The sequence below is a fragment of the Mirounga angustirostris genome, unplaced genomic scaffold, assembly GCF_029215605.1.
Source record: "Mirounga angustirostris isolate CCGP_5_RB_7025 unplaced genomic scaffold, mMirAng1.0.hap1 SCAF_4, whole genome shotgun sequence".
In the NCBI taxonomy this organism is placed as follows: domain Eukaryota; kingdom Metazoa; phylum Chordata; class Mammalia; order Carnivora; family Phocidae; genus Mirounga; species Mirounga angustirostris.
The window spans coordinates 160,170,754-160,188,389 of NW_026991712.1; the positions used below are offsets into that span (position 1 = coordinate 160,170,754).

At 43.1% G+C, this 17,636-nt stretch overlaps 1 protein-coding gene across 8 annotated transcripts in view; it reads right to left on the bottom strand.

Annotated features, from left to right (window-relative positions):
• The window catches only part of MACF1 (microtubule actin crosslinking factor 1), a 339,058-nt gene that overhangs the window by 278,207 nt on the left and 43,215 nt on the right, over positions 1–17,636 (bottom strand). The gene's annotated exons all lie outside the window — the stretch shown is intronic.

Genomic DNA, 17,636 nt, shown 5'->3' on the forward strand with positions numbered 1-17,636 from the left:
GACAGCCCCTCCTTTGTGCAAAAATGAGGCGGGAGACCACAACAGGCCCCTGCCTATCATCTGCCACCTCATCTGCCACCTTCTCTCTGGGCTCCAGCCCGGGCTCCACTGGGATTACCGCTCCTCTGGTTTAAACTCTAGGGAAAGAGGCTTTTTTTTTTTTAAGATTTATTTATTTATTTGAGAGAGTGAGAATGAGAGAGAGAGACAGAGAGTACACGAGAGGGGGGAGGGTTTTAGAGGGAGAAGCAGGCCCCCCGCCGAGCAGGGAGCCCGATGCAGGACTCGATCCTGGGACTCCAGGATCATGACCTGAGCCTAAGGCAGTCGCTTAACCAACTGAGCCACCCAGGCGCCCAGGGAAAGAGGCTTTAATGCTTTTCAAGACACAAGTTAGGGGCTCATCTAACATTGGAGAATGAAACCTTTAAAGGGCCACACTCACCACAAGAATGTCAGTACAGGAGCGCTTGGGCAAATATCACATGACAATGGGGCAGGTTTTACAAAATAACCAACCAACGCTGCACTCCACTTACAGCAGTCCTGTTTACAGAGCCACACACAGGCAAGACACTGCTGATCAACACAGTCCAAGGCGGGGAGACAGAAGCAGAAACTGTGAAGCCCACTTCCTAAGTGCTAAATGCACAATTCAGGGAGGCAGGACCTTCTCCATAGATAACTCAGGGGAAAATGCAGTTCAGACAACCCCCACACACTCCCCACTCCAGGGCACTATTCCACTCAGCTGACTTGTTTTTTGTTTGCTTTAATGATGTAAGTAGCTACTGTAAATTTCCTTCTACTCCATTAGCCTCAAAAAGGTGACCCGTCCCCCCCAGCCCAATAAAAACAGGCTCATAGGATAAGCTAAACAGATTATATAATAAGAGGGGGGAAACCCCCTGAAATATCTATAGCATCTCATTGTAAGAAATTCAAAGTGCTTCATCTGCAGGGCACCTGGGTGGCTCTTGATTTCAGCTCAGGTCATAATCTCAGGGTCTTGAGATCGAGCCCCTCTTAATTTCAGCTCAGGTCATAATCTCTGGGTCGTGAGATCGAGCCCCACATGGGGCTCCGTGCTCAGTGGAGAGTCTGCTTGAGATTCTCTCTCTCTCCTCTTGCCCCTCCCCCAACTTGTGCACATGTGCCCACGCTCTCTCTCTCAAATAAATTTTTTAAAACGTGGTTCATCTGCATCATTATACTCATCTTTTAAAACGTCTTTATAGGGGCGCCTGGGTGGCTCAGTCTTTGGGCGTCTGCCTTCAGCTCAGGTCATGATCCCAGGGTCCTGGGATGGAGTCCCACATCGGGCTCTCTGCTCAGCGGGAAGCCTGCTTCAGCCTGCTTCTCCCTCTCCCACTCCCCCTGTTTGTGTTCCCTCTCTCACTTTGTCTCTCTCTGTCAAATAAATAAATAAAATCTTTAAAAAAAATTTTTTTAAAAGTCTTTATAAAAATAACTGTAAATTTTAGATTACATGTGAGAAAATAGGTTAAGCAATCTGTCTAAAAGTCATACTCTAGTATTCTGGCTCATCTACCATAAAAGCCTTGGCATCCTAGAAACCCATGGGCAACCAACAGAGTCAGACTCCACAGAAGAACCCCTCACAAGAGAGACGCCCCTCTCCCAGTCCTGAAGGCTGCCATTCAGTGACCTGGGGTAGAACTCATAGTGTGTCAAATATAATGTTCCACAAAACTCCCAATTATGCAGGTTGGATGCAGGTGAAGAAACTGTAAGAAAAACACTATGAAAACAGAAAAAAGAGAGTGTGCCCACTTGAAAAGATCAGGCTAAATAATATTAACAGCTGCTAAGATAATAGAGAGGGGAACATTTTTAAATAATAGAAGTATCCAACCCAAGCTTTTGTGCCTTCCGATGCTACCAGTCAGTCAACAGTACCAACACGGTAGCCAAGCACTGTGTGCAGATCTAAATATTTATTAGGAGTCAAGGGGGACACAATATATGCTTCCTTTTCTCAAAAGAACAATTTCATGGGCAAGATTCAACGGTTAAAAGGGACCTTAATGTTTACAGAGCATAAATTAGGCAATGGGAAACAGTAAAAAACAAACAAAAATTCAGATTCTATGATGTATTACTGTGAGAATCACTGTATCTCTGAGGTCACCTAGTCCAAAAGACCAGGTCCTTGGATTCCTCATCTGTGAAATAAGACCGTGGACAGAAAAAGGCAAACATGAAACACCAGTTCAGATTGTGTGTCTGTTTCCTGGCATTATTCCACTTATTTCTCCAGGAAGAGAATGGATAATAGAGTACAGTGCAAAGAACTTGGGTTGTAGAGTCAAAATACCTGGATTCCAGAGTCTGTCTCAAGATCCAACTTTGCCATCAACTAGCTACGTGAGCAGAAGCCCCGAATTCCTATAAAACGTTAGTTATTCTTTTCTTTTTAGGTCACAAACTCTAATGAGAATCTGATGAAAACTAAGGATACTCTTCCTAGAAAAAGGGACATATTCACCTACATACAAACTGTTGTTTACAAGTGGAGACGGGTCAATGAACCACAGGTAGATAACCTCTAAACGGATCTCTATGATCTGTCCTGTGTCATGATCTGAAAGCAATTAACACAGTGCAATGTGAATATAAGAATGTAAAAGAATGATCAATTAGCCAGGGCAGAGCTGGGTCCTCTTGCTTTAATGCCACTATAAAATCCTATTCAGAGACTCCTCCCACCTGAACGAGCAAAGCAGCCCAGACAACAGGAATCTCACAGCAGGAAAAACTGACTTTTAAAATAGCCACTTGAACTAAGTGCATTTAAAAGACAACACATGCTAGTTTGTCATTTCCTCCGTGTGTTTCACCATTGAAATGGTTTAATAACATTTTATCAGATAAAAATTAAACAAAAACAAGGATGTTTGCCATTATGAAGTGAGGGGTGGTTCCAACTCAAGGCTTTTGGGAAGCGGGGGGGTGAAGGGGGGCAGCAGTTGTATTCTTGCAGCCCAGAGACCTTTCCTCAAAATCAGAGCATTTCAAAGCACCACAGTCCAATACCTCTACATGCTCTTTGTGGTGGTTCATCTTTTTTTTTTTTTTTAAAGATTTTATTTACTTATTTGAAAGAGAGAGCACGAGAGGGAAGAGGGTCAGAGGGTGAAGCAGACTCCCCGCCGAGCAGGGAGCCCGATGTGGGACTCGTTCCCGGGACTCCAGGATCATGACCTGAGCCGAAGGCAGTCGCTTAACCAACTGAGTGTGGCGGTTCATCTTTTATCCTCATAGGTCCCACATGGCAAAGAGTGAGGTGAAACCTCAGGTGGCAGGAGGGATGCTCCCCTAAGCTCCAGACAAAGACGAACAATGTGAAAGGCTCAGAATCTGGCAGTCTAATAGGCACTCTCTGGCCAGCTGCTGACAGAGAGGGAAAAAAGCCCCGCTGTCTCCAACAGCCCTGACAAACGCACAGACACCTCGGAATGAAGTGGAACTTGACTGAAAGCGGGAAGATCAGGAAATGCAGAGGACACCGCATGAGATGTAGTCGTTAGGGCTGCCTGCTCTCTAGTAACAGGATGACAGTTAAAAAGGAATAGCTGCCTTGTCCTTGACTGGGCTCAGGGACACCAGGACCTCGGTGGAGTGAAGGCCTGAGTCAGGTCAGGATATAAATCCTGAAACAGAAGGACAAGTCTGCTGGTAGAGAGTTACAACTGAGGAGAAAGTTCTAGGCTGATGAAGAGAGAAAAAGCCCTACCTTGGAGTTCACATAGTCCCCCAAAACCCCTCTACGAATCAGTAAGTTCCATAATTCTTTCGAAGCAATCTTTCTTCTAAAAACAAAGGTCCTTCTCCCAAGGCATCCCCACGTCAGGGTGAGGGAAGCTAAACCTGGACAGCCAGTTCAAGGGATTTGCCCAGCCATTCATTCAACATACATTTGTTGCCTACTCACCACACACCAGGCACCAACCTAGGTGCTGGGAACACAGAACTCAGAGTCTAACGGGACAGAGAGCAGGACAAAAAAAGGAATCAATCTGTCTGCTCAGATTCAGGGAAGATGAGGGTCATAGGTGGTCCAACTGAAGGCACAGCTGACTTCCAACTGCTCACTCTCTAGACCAGCCCTAAAGACAAGAGGTTTAGGGACATGAAAGGTAGCTCTCCTCATATAAATACATCCATTTTCTTTGAGGCCAGCTGCTACTGTTACTCCAAAGCAGCTGCTGACCCAGGAAGACAGCAAAAATGTCTCCAGTGACTTAAGAAGCTAGTAACAAAAGCAGGTGCCAGGTTCATGGTCCTATTCAGGGAGCAACAAAGATCACTTTCTTCATTGTCTCCCCCGGGCAGCAGCGTCTGATGGAGAAAGGGTTGAATTACACCTTGTCCCTCTGGTCTGCTAGATAGAAGATGAGTTTGCCATCTGAAGAAAGAGCTGTCCCGAGGGCCAGAGCTGCCTCTGCAGGGCTGAAGAACAGAAGACAAAAGAAGTCAGACCTTATGCTTAGAAGGAGAGAACCGAAGTGGCAAAACCAAGAGAGGCTTTAAAGGGAACTACATGTGGGCCTGGCAGCAAAGGTCCAAGGAGCTCTGCCCATTCTGTGCTCACCCCAGGCTTGGAAAGCTACTTTGTGTAGACCAGACTTACACTCTGGGGTCTGGCAACAAGTTTAAAAAGGCCTTGTGCTTTAGGCCACATGCTCACAAATCAGTTCTCTCTCCTTGATCCTTTTTTTCTGGCTGTGTGGTCCACGGAAAAACAGGTGAATCCTAGGAGTCCTCTCTTTCCTACAGTGGTTATATAATACTACAAGACCAAACAGGGTGAAAAGGACTGACCAATTGGGAGGAAAGGCAAAAATACCTGCTCTTAAGGTCAATCTGTACCTGCCATGACCTCTGATTCTAGCTCTACCTGACACTGAAGAACCCCTCCAGGTTTATAACATCCTAAAGTAACCTAAAAGCCTCACGAGGCATTCTGGGGACTAAGAAAAAGGTCAGAGACAAGAGTCACCTACTACTGGAACAAGGTTATGGACCTCCAGCAGGGAGATGGGAGGGAAGGACATTTATTTCAACAAAAGCATCCTGACACAGCTACAGGTATCCAGGTGTAATAGAGATCAACAGTTTCCCCCTCCTCCAGGAACAGCTCCTCTCACCAAATCCATCAGGACCCAGAGGACACAGCTGCACTCCGCGTCAGTTAAAGGTACCCGCTAAGGAGCACCACATTTAGTTATTCTAACAAACCCGGGGGGAAAAAAAGCTCTTGCCGGCTCAATTCACCTGAGCTCCTCCACCAACAAATAAAACAAGTCTCCAAGACGACAGGCCACCAGCTTCCCGTAGCATTCCTATGTTGCTTTTGAGCAGAGGAAGGAGGCAAAATAAACATTTTTGAAACTCAGATTCTAGACACTAAAAATAGCATAATGGAATTTTCCTCTGAAGCTGCCTTTTCCTAAAAATGAGGTTATATTTATAAAAAAAAAAAAAAAAAAACAGTCCAAGATAGACTGTACAGTGATGACTCCAGGATGGCAGGGTATGAGTTTTAAGAAACTTACTATCTTGAGTCTAAGATAATATTCAGTGGGAAAATATCACAATGTTAAGGAGGGGCTAAAAGTACCTAATAGGCAGAACCTCAGTAAGGGGTCAACAACTGTTTAATGAGTAGTGCGTATATATGTATCTGCTATAGTGTTATCTACGCTTGTCTACATGCTTGAAATATTCATAATAAAAAATTAAAGTCATGGATCAGACTATCCATCAAATTTACAAATATATACACTATTTGGCCCAGCAATTGCACACCTAAGAATTTTTCCTACAGATATACATATGCAAAATGACAAGTGTACAACAGATTTTTCACTGCAGCATTTTGTAATAACAAAAGATCATCCATCAGTAGGGAACTGGCTAAATAAATGATAGTACATCTACATAATGGAATAATAAGCAAGGGGAAAAAAGAGAAGGTCTTTAGGAGCTGAAAGAGATTAATCTTCAAGATATAATAAGTAAAACAAAGAAAGGTCAAACAGAGGGTATGTTATCCTCTCATTTATGGTTTGTTGTTTTTTTTTTTAACAAAGGAGGGAAGAAAAATATATAGAATTTAGGTTCCAGAAAGTCAGGGACTTTTATCTGTTTTCTTCACTGTTTATCCCCAGAGCCTAGCTTAGTACCTGGCACATAGTAGGCACTCAACAAATACCTGTTGAATAAATAAGTGCACATATCATCTCTGGAAGGCACAAAAAAACTGATAATACTGATTGTCTTCAGGGAGGGGGAAAGGTTGGCTGGAGTGAAAGAAGATTCTTCACTGAACACCTTTTCGTACCTTTTGAATAGTCAACTATGTGAACGTATTACCTAGTCAAAAAATAAAGGAAAGCTTAAAAGCCAAGGACGGGCGATTCTAAATCCTGATCCCAGCACTACCATTGACCACATACCTCCTCACTCAATCATTCATGCATCCAACAAGCCTGCCCCCTATGCCAAATTTGTACAGCACCAAGGATGGAGGAAAAGAGCTCAGAGTCCCTTCTCTCAAGCAGTGTATGATCTAGTGAGTGAGACAAGCATGTGCACCAACATGCAATACAGTGCAGCTGATGCTGGTAAAGGTGCACGGAAGCAAAGAAGCAAATGGAAGCCTAGGGAAGGCTTCCCAAAGGAGATGCTGCTGCAACTGGAACTTTAGGACCAGACAGAACTAGATTGATGGGGGCAGGAGTGCTGTAGACAGAAAAAGCAAAGTAGAAACATGAGAGAGCACAATGCATTTAAGGAACTTAAAATAGTTTGACATGGCTAGAGTGTAGGGTACTCTCTACCCTGGAAGAATGATGGCAGGGCATGAAAGCTTTGCATGCCATGCTAAAGAAACCATATTTCACCCTGAAGACAATGGGAAGTCATTGAAAGCATTTATGCTTGGGAGTGACTATTTTTTATAATTAGAGTTTAATTTCAGAAAGTGCATTCTAGCAGCTGTGAAAGGGAGGGGAGCAAGACAGAAGGGAGGGGAACCAGTTAGGACACTATACAGTTACATGCTGAGAAATAACAGAATCATAACAAAAAAAGCAGCACTGGTAATGCAAAGAAAGGAAGGGGTTTGCGATCTGAGGTCAAATTATTTATACGGCATTTGATCACTATTTTATTTGAGCTAGGGTGGGGTGGGTGGATGGACCATGTGAGGTAAGATTCTCAAATGATTCCCAAATACCTCACTCGTGTGACTAGGTGGAAGACGGTGCCTTAAAGTAAGGAATGGAAGAGAGAAAAGCAGACTTGCCGGGGTGGAGATGAAGGGTTCAGTGTGGAACGTGCTGAGTAAAAGACACCTACAAGATATGTAGAAGAAGTCCTCCAATACCCAGAGATAAGTGCATGGAGCTCAGCAGAGAGCTCTGACCCAGCAGTTGAATCTATGGGTCTGAATAAGATCACTCAAGAAAACTTTGCAGAGAGCCAAAGACAAAACCTTAGAAAGCACCTTTATTTAAAGGAAGATAAACCTGTAAATGAAGGAAGAAAATCAGGAGAGGATATGGTAACAGTAAGTTAGGGAAGGAGAAACTTTCAAGGAGGATGGAGCGTTTCATAGAGCCAAGTACATAGGAAGGTCACATAAGACCAGGGCTGAAAAATTCCCATTGGATCTGGCAATTAGGAGGTGATTAATGACCTTGGCAACAGCAATTTCAGGAGAGCAGAGGGGGTTGGAAACTAAAGGGCAGGGATGTATACCACACTTAAGAACCTTGGAGGAAACAAAGAACATGGCTGTGAAAGAGGAAATATTTAACATCTCTTTTTTTCCACTTCACCTCCCATAAAATATTTGTTTAGGTAATTCTGCATTTGATGTTTTAAGCAATGAGATGAATAATCTTGTACATATATCTATATTTTTTTAATCTTATTCAGACCCATAGATTTAACTGCTGGGTCAGAGCTCTCTGCTGAGCTCCATGCACTTATCTCTGGGTATTGGAGGACTTCTACATATCTTGTAGGTGTCTTTTACTCAGCACGTTCCACACTGAACCCTTCATCTCCACCCCAGCAAGTCTGCTTTTCTCTCTTCTATTCCTTACTTTAAGGCACTGTCTTCCACCTAGTCACACGAGTGACTAAATATTTAAGAAAAATTAGTAGGAAAATGCACATAGTGTTAGCACTTAATATATTAAGTGTTAGGTACAGAATAATAATCCAATATATTAATAATACATTAAAATTGGTTCCATTTACTCCATAAATTACCAACTATTTCTGGACACTTATGTGCCGGTAATGATGTGGGAGATAAAATGGAGTTTATGATACAGTCCCCAACCTCGAGGAGCTTCCAGTCTTGCACATGTACAAATGGGATATTCAAGTACAATATAAAAGATACAGGAAAAAAAATATGACCCTTAGCATTTAAGAAATTAGGAACTAACTTCCAGTGGGGGTGATCAAAGGTTTCCTGGAGGACTCTGAGGTGGGTCGTGAGCAACGGGTAAGATTCCACATGGCAGACACAGTGAGTGAAGGCCCTCCAGGAAGACAGTCTTGTCTAGCTTAGATCTGAGGTGGCAGATGGAGAGGGTACTGGAAAGGTTATTATGGAGGACTTTAAGTATCGGGATGAGATGACTGAGCCTGCCTCTCTTTGACTGCCGTTGTGCCGTGCCAACTGCCTGTGGGCGTTTCCACCTGAGCATGCCACAACAGCTAGAACTCAGGTTATTAAAAGCGATTCCACAGCTTCCCTCCCCAAATTGAGACCTCCTTTTAACTTCCCACTTCAAGTAATGGCACCCTTACTTAGCCCACTATTGAGTCCTATCAGTTCTTCCCACTGCCTCTCATTGTCTTCTCCTTTACTCAACAGTCGGCCTCTCCCCTCTGATACTTGTAACGTGGCACCCGAATTGCTAAAATGGCCTCCAAAGAATGGATTTCTCTCCTTCTCACCCAATCCATGTTGCACACGGTGCAACATCAGTCTTCCTAAAACAAAGCCTTAATTAAATCATTCCAATACATAAAACCTTCAACGGCAACATAAAACCTACCAGAGGAAAAAATCTCAAGGAAGTGTAAAAACTCAACTACATGGTACAACTTCTGCGGAGGGCAGTTTAACAAAATGTATCTAGAATTTTTTAAAGTGTGCAATGACTTTTGACCCTGTAATTTCTTTTTTAGGAATTTATACAAAAGAAATGTGGTCAAGTGTGCAAAGAAAAAAAATATAGATATATGTACAAGAATATTCATCTCATTGTTTAAAACATCAAATGCAGAATTACCTACAAGTCCAACAATAGGGGACTGGCTCAAGTGCAGTATACCCATGCACTGGAATATTGACAGCAATATAAACTATTATATGGGTACATATTTCTTGACACTGATTTTCACCATAAAGAAAACACGTTACAAACAATGTATTTTTGCAAAATATATATTTACATGCATGTATTCACAGAAGAAATATCTGAAAGAAAACATAGCAAAATGTTTATCGTGGTTATCCAAGTGATGGGATTTTAGGTGACTTTAAATTTTTTTTTTTTTTTTAAGATTTTATTTATTTATTTGAGACAGAGAGAATGAGAGACAGAGAGCATGAGAGGGAGGAGGGTCAGAGGGAGAAGCAGACTCCCTGCCGAGCAGGGAGCCCGATGCGGGACTCGATCCCGGGACTCCAGGATCATGACCTGAGCCGAAGGCAGTCGCTTAACCAACTGAGCCACCCAGGCGCCCTTTATTTTTTTAAGATTTTATTTTTAGGGGTGCCTGGGTGGCTCAGTCGGTTAAGCACCTGCCTTCGGCTCAGGTCATGATCCCAGGGTCCTGGGATCCAGCCCCGCACTGGGCTCCCTGCTCAGCAGAAAGCCTGCTTCTCCCTTTCCCTCTGCCTGCCTCTCTGCCTACTTGTGCTATCTCTCTGTCAAATAAATAAATTTTTAAAAATCTTAAAAAAAAAAAAAAAAAAAGATTTTAAGTAATCTCTACACCCAACATGGGGCTCAAACTTAAAACCCCGAGGTCAAGAGTCATGCTCCAGGGCGCCTGGGTGGCTCAGTTGGTTCGGCGACTGCCTTCGGCTCAGGTCATGATCCTGGAGTCCCGGGATCAAGTCCCGCATCGGGCTCCCTGCTCGGCAGGGAGTCTGCTTCTCCCTCTCCCACTCCCCGTTTGTGTTCCCTCTCTCGCTGTGTCTTTCTCTGTCAAATAAATAAATAAAATCTTTAAAAAAAAAAAAAAAAAGAGTCGTGCTCTACCAATTGAGCCAGCCAGGCCCCCCTAGGTGACTTTAATTTTATAGTTTTCATTATTTTGTAATTTTCATACAGTAAACATGGATACTTTGTGAAATAAAAAGAGGAGGGGAGATTCTACAACAACTACTATTCAACAGTAGCATAGCTCTTTTAGACTTCCCAAATGTGGAGATAGCAGAATCTGTATATACAACCCAACAACTCAACCAAGTGTTTGACACCAAAGAAACAAAGATGAAGAAGGTATGGTCTGCCCTCACCAAACTCATGGTGTCAAGGAGCCAGACAGTTAAAACAAATAACTGTAAAATAAGATAAGTACTATTACCAGGGGTGTATAAAGTACCATGAGAACTCAGATGAGGAGATAAGTTCTACTTTTTCTGGTTGGGGCAGGGGGAAAGAAGCCGGAACACCATAAAAAGCTAGCTAGTTTTGAGCTAGCATGGAAGACTGCTTTACAGTACCAACAGGAGTTTGTGAGCAGATGGAGTAGAAAGAACATCTAAAGCACAGGAAAGTGCATAAACAAGGGATAAAACTGAGACTCGTACCCATTCTAAGAAGTCTGAACTTCACCCTGTGAAGGAAGAGAAAGCAGTGAGCATTGGAGTTTTCAACAAGAGATAACTTGTAAAACGCAAGCACATGGTACAACTCCATGGAGGGTACTTCTGCAAAATGTATCTAAAAAATCTTTTAAGTGTGCAATGACTTTGGACCCTGCAAAAGTCACTGGCAGTAAGTCAAAGATGATGAAGATCTAAAATAGGGCAGTGGGTCCAGCCAGGATGGATGGATGAGAAAGGATGGATGTCGAGATGTTTCTGAACTTGAACAAGCAGAACTTAGTGTCCAGTGAGAGATGGAGAATGAAGAAGACAAAAACCAAACAAACCCAAAGTTCCTAGCTTGGACAAATAGGTGGAGAATGATACCGATATCGGAGACAGGGTACACGAGAAGTGGGTTTGGTTGCGCAGGGGAAAGAAGGGGTATGAGGATGAGCTTTGATATGTTAAAAAGAATTTCTGCAAACTCTGAAGTGGAAAAGGACAGTAGTTATTTGGAAATACAAATCTGGACCCCAGGGAAAAGTCCTTACAGATTTTGATTTGAGAGTCATCACCATACACATACCAACAATGTTGATAAATGAAATCACCAGAGTAGGAAACTCGTCCAGGGAGAGTGCACAGAGTGACAGGGAAAACAGGTCCAAAGAGGGTCACATGCTGCGACAAGGTCAAAGAGCATGAGAAGTGAAGGAGACTTGGGAACTCTGCAAGCAGGTCAGCACAGGTGATGGCAGTTTCAGTTGGGATGGTGGTCACAACAGCCAGGTTACAGGGGGTCAATATGACTAGTGGTTCCAAAAACAAACAAACAAAAAAAGGCAGAAAGAAAAAAAGGAAGAGACCAGCTTAAAAGAATTTTTATCCTAGGATGGAGGAAACCTAAACATATTTATAAAGAGTCACTAGGTGGGGAGAGACTGAGAATACAAACCATGTGCATGCCCAGAGGCCTGCCTCTGACCCAGAGGGAATGCAGAGAGGACTGGAAGATCACAGGTGTACTGAGAGGCAGAGCCATGGGAAGTGCAAGGCTACATGACTTGTTGAGAGTTACCGGGGGGTTGGGGAGGGTGGGGGGTGGAGCAGCAAGTCTCAGGAGATGGGAAAGTTTGGGATAGCTGCTGTAGGGACAAGGAGCAGAAGTCAACCAGGAGAGAAGAGAAACCTCAGGGCAGGGTTCAGAGTCAAGCTGTGGCTGGAGCTTGTAAATTTGTAAAGGAATCAGTCAGCACAATGCTATGCAGCAGAACTTGGCAGCTCAGTGGAGAAAATGAACACGGGTCCAGCTTTGGGGAAAGGAAAGTAAGGTGTGGCAGTAAGAGACTTGGAAATGTCAGGACAGGTGTTGTCTACAGGATAGAGGTGGGGAAGGCAATGACACCATTCAGAGGCTGAGAGACTGGAAAACAGGCAGAGACCATGCTTCGTAAGCATAAAGGAACAGAAGCAGAAGAAAGGAGCTTGTGACCAGACTCGGATTTCTAGGAGGAAGGGAGCAATTTCAGGTCACCTCAAATACTCTTCCCCTAGAAACTTAGCCATTTACGTGACCCAAATTGATGCCATGCTGACTTCCGAGCCATGCTCTGATATGTAACCTAGATCTTCAGATGGGCTCTCACCTCAAAGGCTGTTAGACAGAGTTCCAGTGAGAGAGTGGAAAGACTGAGTCTTCCTAAACTTCTTCCTTCCTGAACTTTAAGATTTGATCTGGATCTCTGGGTGCATTATCAGTAACTTATTTTTATTGACTGGGAGATTATAGGAATTGTCATGTGTGTGGAGTTGCTAAAAATAAAAGTTTAAGAAACTGCCTAATTGCTGGTTTAGCAATTCCCTCAGGGTCCTGGAGCCAGCTGATGTAGGACAGGAGTCACAGCCCTTCTCAGGGCCCTGGATCCTTCCCCCAGTGCTAAAGGACAACAGTAAGGTAACAAGTCAAGCATAATCATATTCAATAGGGAGGCAGGAGTGGGGTTTGCTAGGTGACATCTAGGACTGAGGTGGGAAAGTGAGTTCACACTGTTTCACTGTAAAGTCTGGATCTAACCCTTGTCTCATAGGACAGGAAAACCTCAACAAGCTACTCACTCACTCCCTAAATGTTTAGGCTCCCATGCAGCCTCTTAGCCTAGCCTATACAAAAAGAAAGAGACTCGAATCCTCTCAGAGGGTGAGCCAGGACATTGCCACCAAAAAAGGGCTGCCGGTTTATAATGCCGATTCACTCTGAACGCCCCAGGTTCCTTCCAAACCTTCTCCCTTCACCCAAAAACGAAGGGGTCAATGATCACAAAAGGTAATTTCTTATATTAAAGTACACTGATGGATGGATTGAGATTTTGAGGGAGGCTATCCGGATAAGCATCTGGAATTTGGCCCCCACATCAGCCTGGCTGGCTGTTCCATTTGCACTGAGATGGACCTTGCTATGTGAGACAAAAAAAAGTAACTGCAAATGTTTGTTTAATGCAGCTCTGGTTCACCTTCACTTGGGTCACTGCCTTCTTTTGCTCACAAACACTTAATTGTCTCTGAAAAGTAGGTCAACGCCTTGTGGAACAAGCTGGAGGGGGGGCTAAGACCCAGCCTATCATTCCAACAGGCCTGGAGAGGCCCAAGCCGTGTCTAGGAGACCAAGACCAGTCAACAGTGCATCATGCCGAGAGCGCTCCAGGTGCTCTAGGCAGCAGCCTGGCTCCTGCCATTCCTAGGTGGTGATTCAGCAGGCTGGGAAAGCAGAAGATGCCCAGGATGTGGGGCCGAGGTTCATGAGTCCAAGAAATACTTGTCCCGCTCTGATGGCTAATGAGGTGTCCCTAATCATCCCTGAATGGAGGGAGCAAGAGGTGAACAATCAGAATGCTAAACTCTTCCCCACCGTCCATACGGTCCCTTCTGTAGAATACCAAGCATTGCTCAACCATAAATGGAGCTGTCTGAACTTCTCCCCACTCCTTTCCCAAATATTATCTTCAGGACACCCAAAAATAAACATTGCTCCTTGCCCATGAGCTAGAGGTACATTCTTAGCACTGTAAGCTGACCTTTGAACATGGCTGCTGATGAAGAAGGGGTTAAAGTTTTTTTTAACAGGACACATCATGTTCCTGGGTCCAAATACTCCATCCACCCAGAATTCTAAGGTGGGAGAGACATCCCCCTCAAACCTCCTCCAACCTCTAGCTGGCTAGTTTACTAAATATAGGATATTGCTTCAAAGTCAAAAAGAAGGGGCCAAGGGAAATGAGGCGACAGAGGGCTGGTAGTTTGGGAAATAGCTACCAGAGGGTCAGCTGTCCAGCTGGCTCTGGAATCTGAAAACTCCCAAACCTAACAACTGCCTTTCTCAGCAAGAATCAAAAGTATGTGAATCAGCTGTGGAGGATCAAGGCTGCAGAGCCCAGCTTCAGAAGCCAGTGGCAAACCACTTCCTTAGCCATTGTTCTCCACAAAGAGCAAACTGCCAGGAGGGAACTTCACCATCAGACCAGCTGCCAGCTCTATGAAAGAGGAATGAGAAAAGGAGTTGGTTATCTCTGGCAAACACAGTGCAGGCATCTCTCTCTCTTCCCCCATCCCCTTCTCTGTTTCTCTTTCTCTCTCTCTCAATCCCTTCAATTCTCTGGTTATAAAACCAAAAACCACTGACAACCCCAATCTTTCCGAATTCTGATTACAGAACTTTCTATCATCTACTAGCCCCATGTACCTCTCCTCTTCCTGACCCCCCACTGCCTCTCCTGCCCCACAACATACACACACTTCACCTCTAAGGGACTTTAGGGTCAGAACTAATAATCTAATCTCACACTATTTTTTATTACCTATTCAATTTAAGTCTAGTCTTTGTAACTAGACTGTAAAATCTATGAAGGAAGGAACCATGTCTTACCACCATTACTGTATTTAACACTGCACGTTTACTGTGAGCCAATAACCATTCTAAACACTTTACATGTATTATTTCATTCAGTCCGTATGATGTAGGTACTATCAACATGGTCACTTTATAGATGAGGACTGAAGCACAGAAAGACTTAAGAACTTGCCCCAGGCTCACAGTAAATGGCAGAGCTGAGATTCAAACCCTGGTAGCTTAGCTCCAGAGTCCATGCTCTTAACCCTTACACTCTACACAAGTGGTCCCAGACCAGCAGCAGCAGCATCTCCTGGGAACGTGTTAGACGTTAGAAATTCTCAGGCGCCTGGGTGGCTCAGTTGGTTAAGCGTCTGCCTTCGGCTCGGTCATGCTCCTGGAGTCCCAGGATCGAATCCTGCATCAGGCTCCTTGCTTAGTGGGGAGTCTGCTTCTCCCTCTGACCCTCCCCTCTCTCGTGCTTTCTCTCTCTCAAATAAATAAATAAAATCTAAAAAAAAGAAATTAGAAATTCTCAAGCCCCACCCCAGACTTACTGAAATCAGAAACTGGGGGTGGGGCCCAGCAGTCTGTGTCTGAACCAGCCCTCCCGGGCGAGCCACTGCTCTACACTACATTCACGGCTTCTGCTCTTCTCTGTGTGCGTACACCCCAGACAGGAAGGAGTCCAAGAGGAACTGCATGGTGCACAAATACTCTAAACAATGGATTCTGGCATAATGATTAGGAGTGCATGAGGATTCTAGGGCCAACTGCCTGTCAGTGTGAAACGCAGCTCTGTTGCTTCCCACCTGTGTGGCCTTGGGCAAGTCACTTAGCCTTCCTGTCCCTCAGTTTCATCAGAGTGTAAAATGTAAATAAAAACAGTACCTACCTCATTTAGTTGAGAGGATTAAATGACTTAATATCATGCAAAGCATTTATAAAAGGGTCTGGCACTTAGTAAATGCCATGTAAGTGCTGATTAACTACAGTCTTTGATCCATGTTACAATTAAATCCAACAAAGTATTAGGCATCTACGTGCCAGGCACTGTGCTAGGTAAATGCATTCACCAACATCTCCTTGACTCATCATCAGCCTTTCAAACGTTTACTGATGGCTTATTATACGCAATACTCTGTGCTATGGGACATAAGGGTCACAGAGAACAAGGACAACACAAAGTAATGCACCAGATAAGACGTTTTCACAAGTAACTATAACACACAGTAGCAAGAGATAAGAATCAAAAGATAGCATTGTTTGGTAGAAAGAACATGGGGTTTGAGGTCATAAGATTTATATTCAGTTCCAGCTGCATGTGACCTCAGGCAAGTCCCTTAACCTCCCTGAGCCTCAGTTTCCTCAACTGTAAAGCAGAAGGCATAAACTGTACATGAAGCTCAAAAGAGCTAATATACATGAATAGCATTTTGTAAAAGGCTATATGAATGTTAGTTGTCAGTTGTTATTACTATTACTTTTAAGTGAATTTCTTTCTATAGTATTATGTAGGTTCAGAAAGATGATAGGACTTCTACCTGAAGGGATTAGGAAAATGTTGCACCAAAAACAGTGATGTTTGAGATGGATGTGGAAGGACAAATAAGATGTAGAAATGAAAGGAAAATCCAAGCAGAGGAAACAGCCTGAGCAAAGGCACAGAAGCAGGAAAACTCAGGGCACATATAGGAAGGGCACCAGTTCATTTTGCTGGAATGTAAAGAATAATGGGTGAGAACATTTAAAAGGGAGGTAAAGAATAAACAAAGGGGGGAAAATATGTTCATTTGTTCCCCTTATAAACATCTTTGGTAATTCAAGTAGGAGTAATGATAGAACAGTTGGTTAAAATTAGTTTTAGGATTCATCTGCGAGTCTGAAGTATTCAGCATGCTCTCTGCTCCATTTTCATGGGTTGATTAAGAGCCAACTATATCATATGTATGAAAAAGGAAGACCTTTAACTATGTAGTTTGTGCATGGGCCAATTTGAAAGTGATACTGTTATTCCTCATCAAAGCTGCTCATAGGGAATTCAGGAGAGGGATCACTCACTCACAACTAATTGTTTTGGCCTTTAGGACATTTTGATAACATTATTCAAATAAAAGAAAGCTATGTTCATCTAACACCAGTTATAAAATGAAGTGGAAAGGGTTCAAACCTCTTAGCCATTTTTCAAGTGTTTGTTGGTACCTCTATTCACACACAATATGAAGTACATTTGTTCTGTTTTGGTTTTTGTTTGTTTTCACTCATTGTTTTTGTACAAGAAATTATTTCAACAAGATCCTTGAGTGACGGCTCATACATAATCTAGTGTAGTAACAATTTGCCGATACAGAAATTGAGGCTTCCAATAGATTGTTTCAGACAAATTTTTAAAGATTTGTATGTTGATATTGTTAAATGAAATAATATTTAATCTAGTAATTTTTGCTTGCCGAAGAGTATCTGAAAGTAAAAGAAATTTTAACAAATTTGAACAAAGTCCATTTTTAGTTGACAGAGTAAATATAACTTGTTGAATATACCAAATATTTTTATGTTTAAAATCCAACTGTCAGTTTTGTATAAAGAAAACCGCATAAGGGGGAAAAAAGAAAACTGCATAAGGAAAAAATATTAACTTTCCAAGGAATACGTTAAAGCTCAAAAATCAAACTGAATACTCTTGTGCATGTCTTTACTCCGCTGTCATACAAGTGCCCCCTACTGTCCTTTGTATTTAACCTATGTTTCTCTAAAATAGATTATTTTTTTTTACATTCATTTTCAGATCCTCTCCTGTAGTAGCCTTCACAAAGCACAAACATAATTCTTTAGTCACATATATTTATACAACCATAACTGAATAATACTAAATGTAAT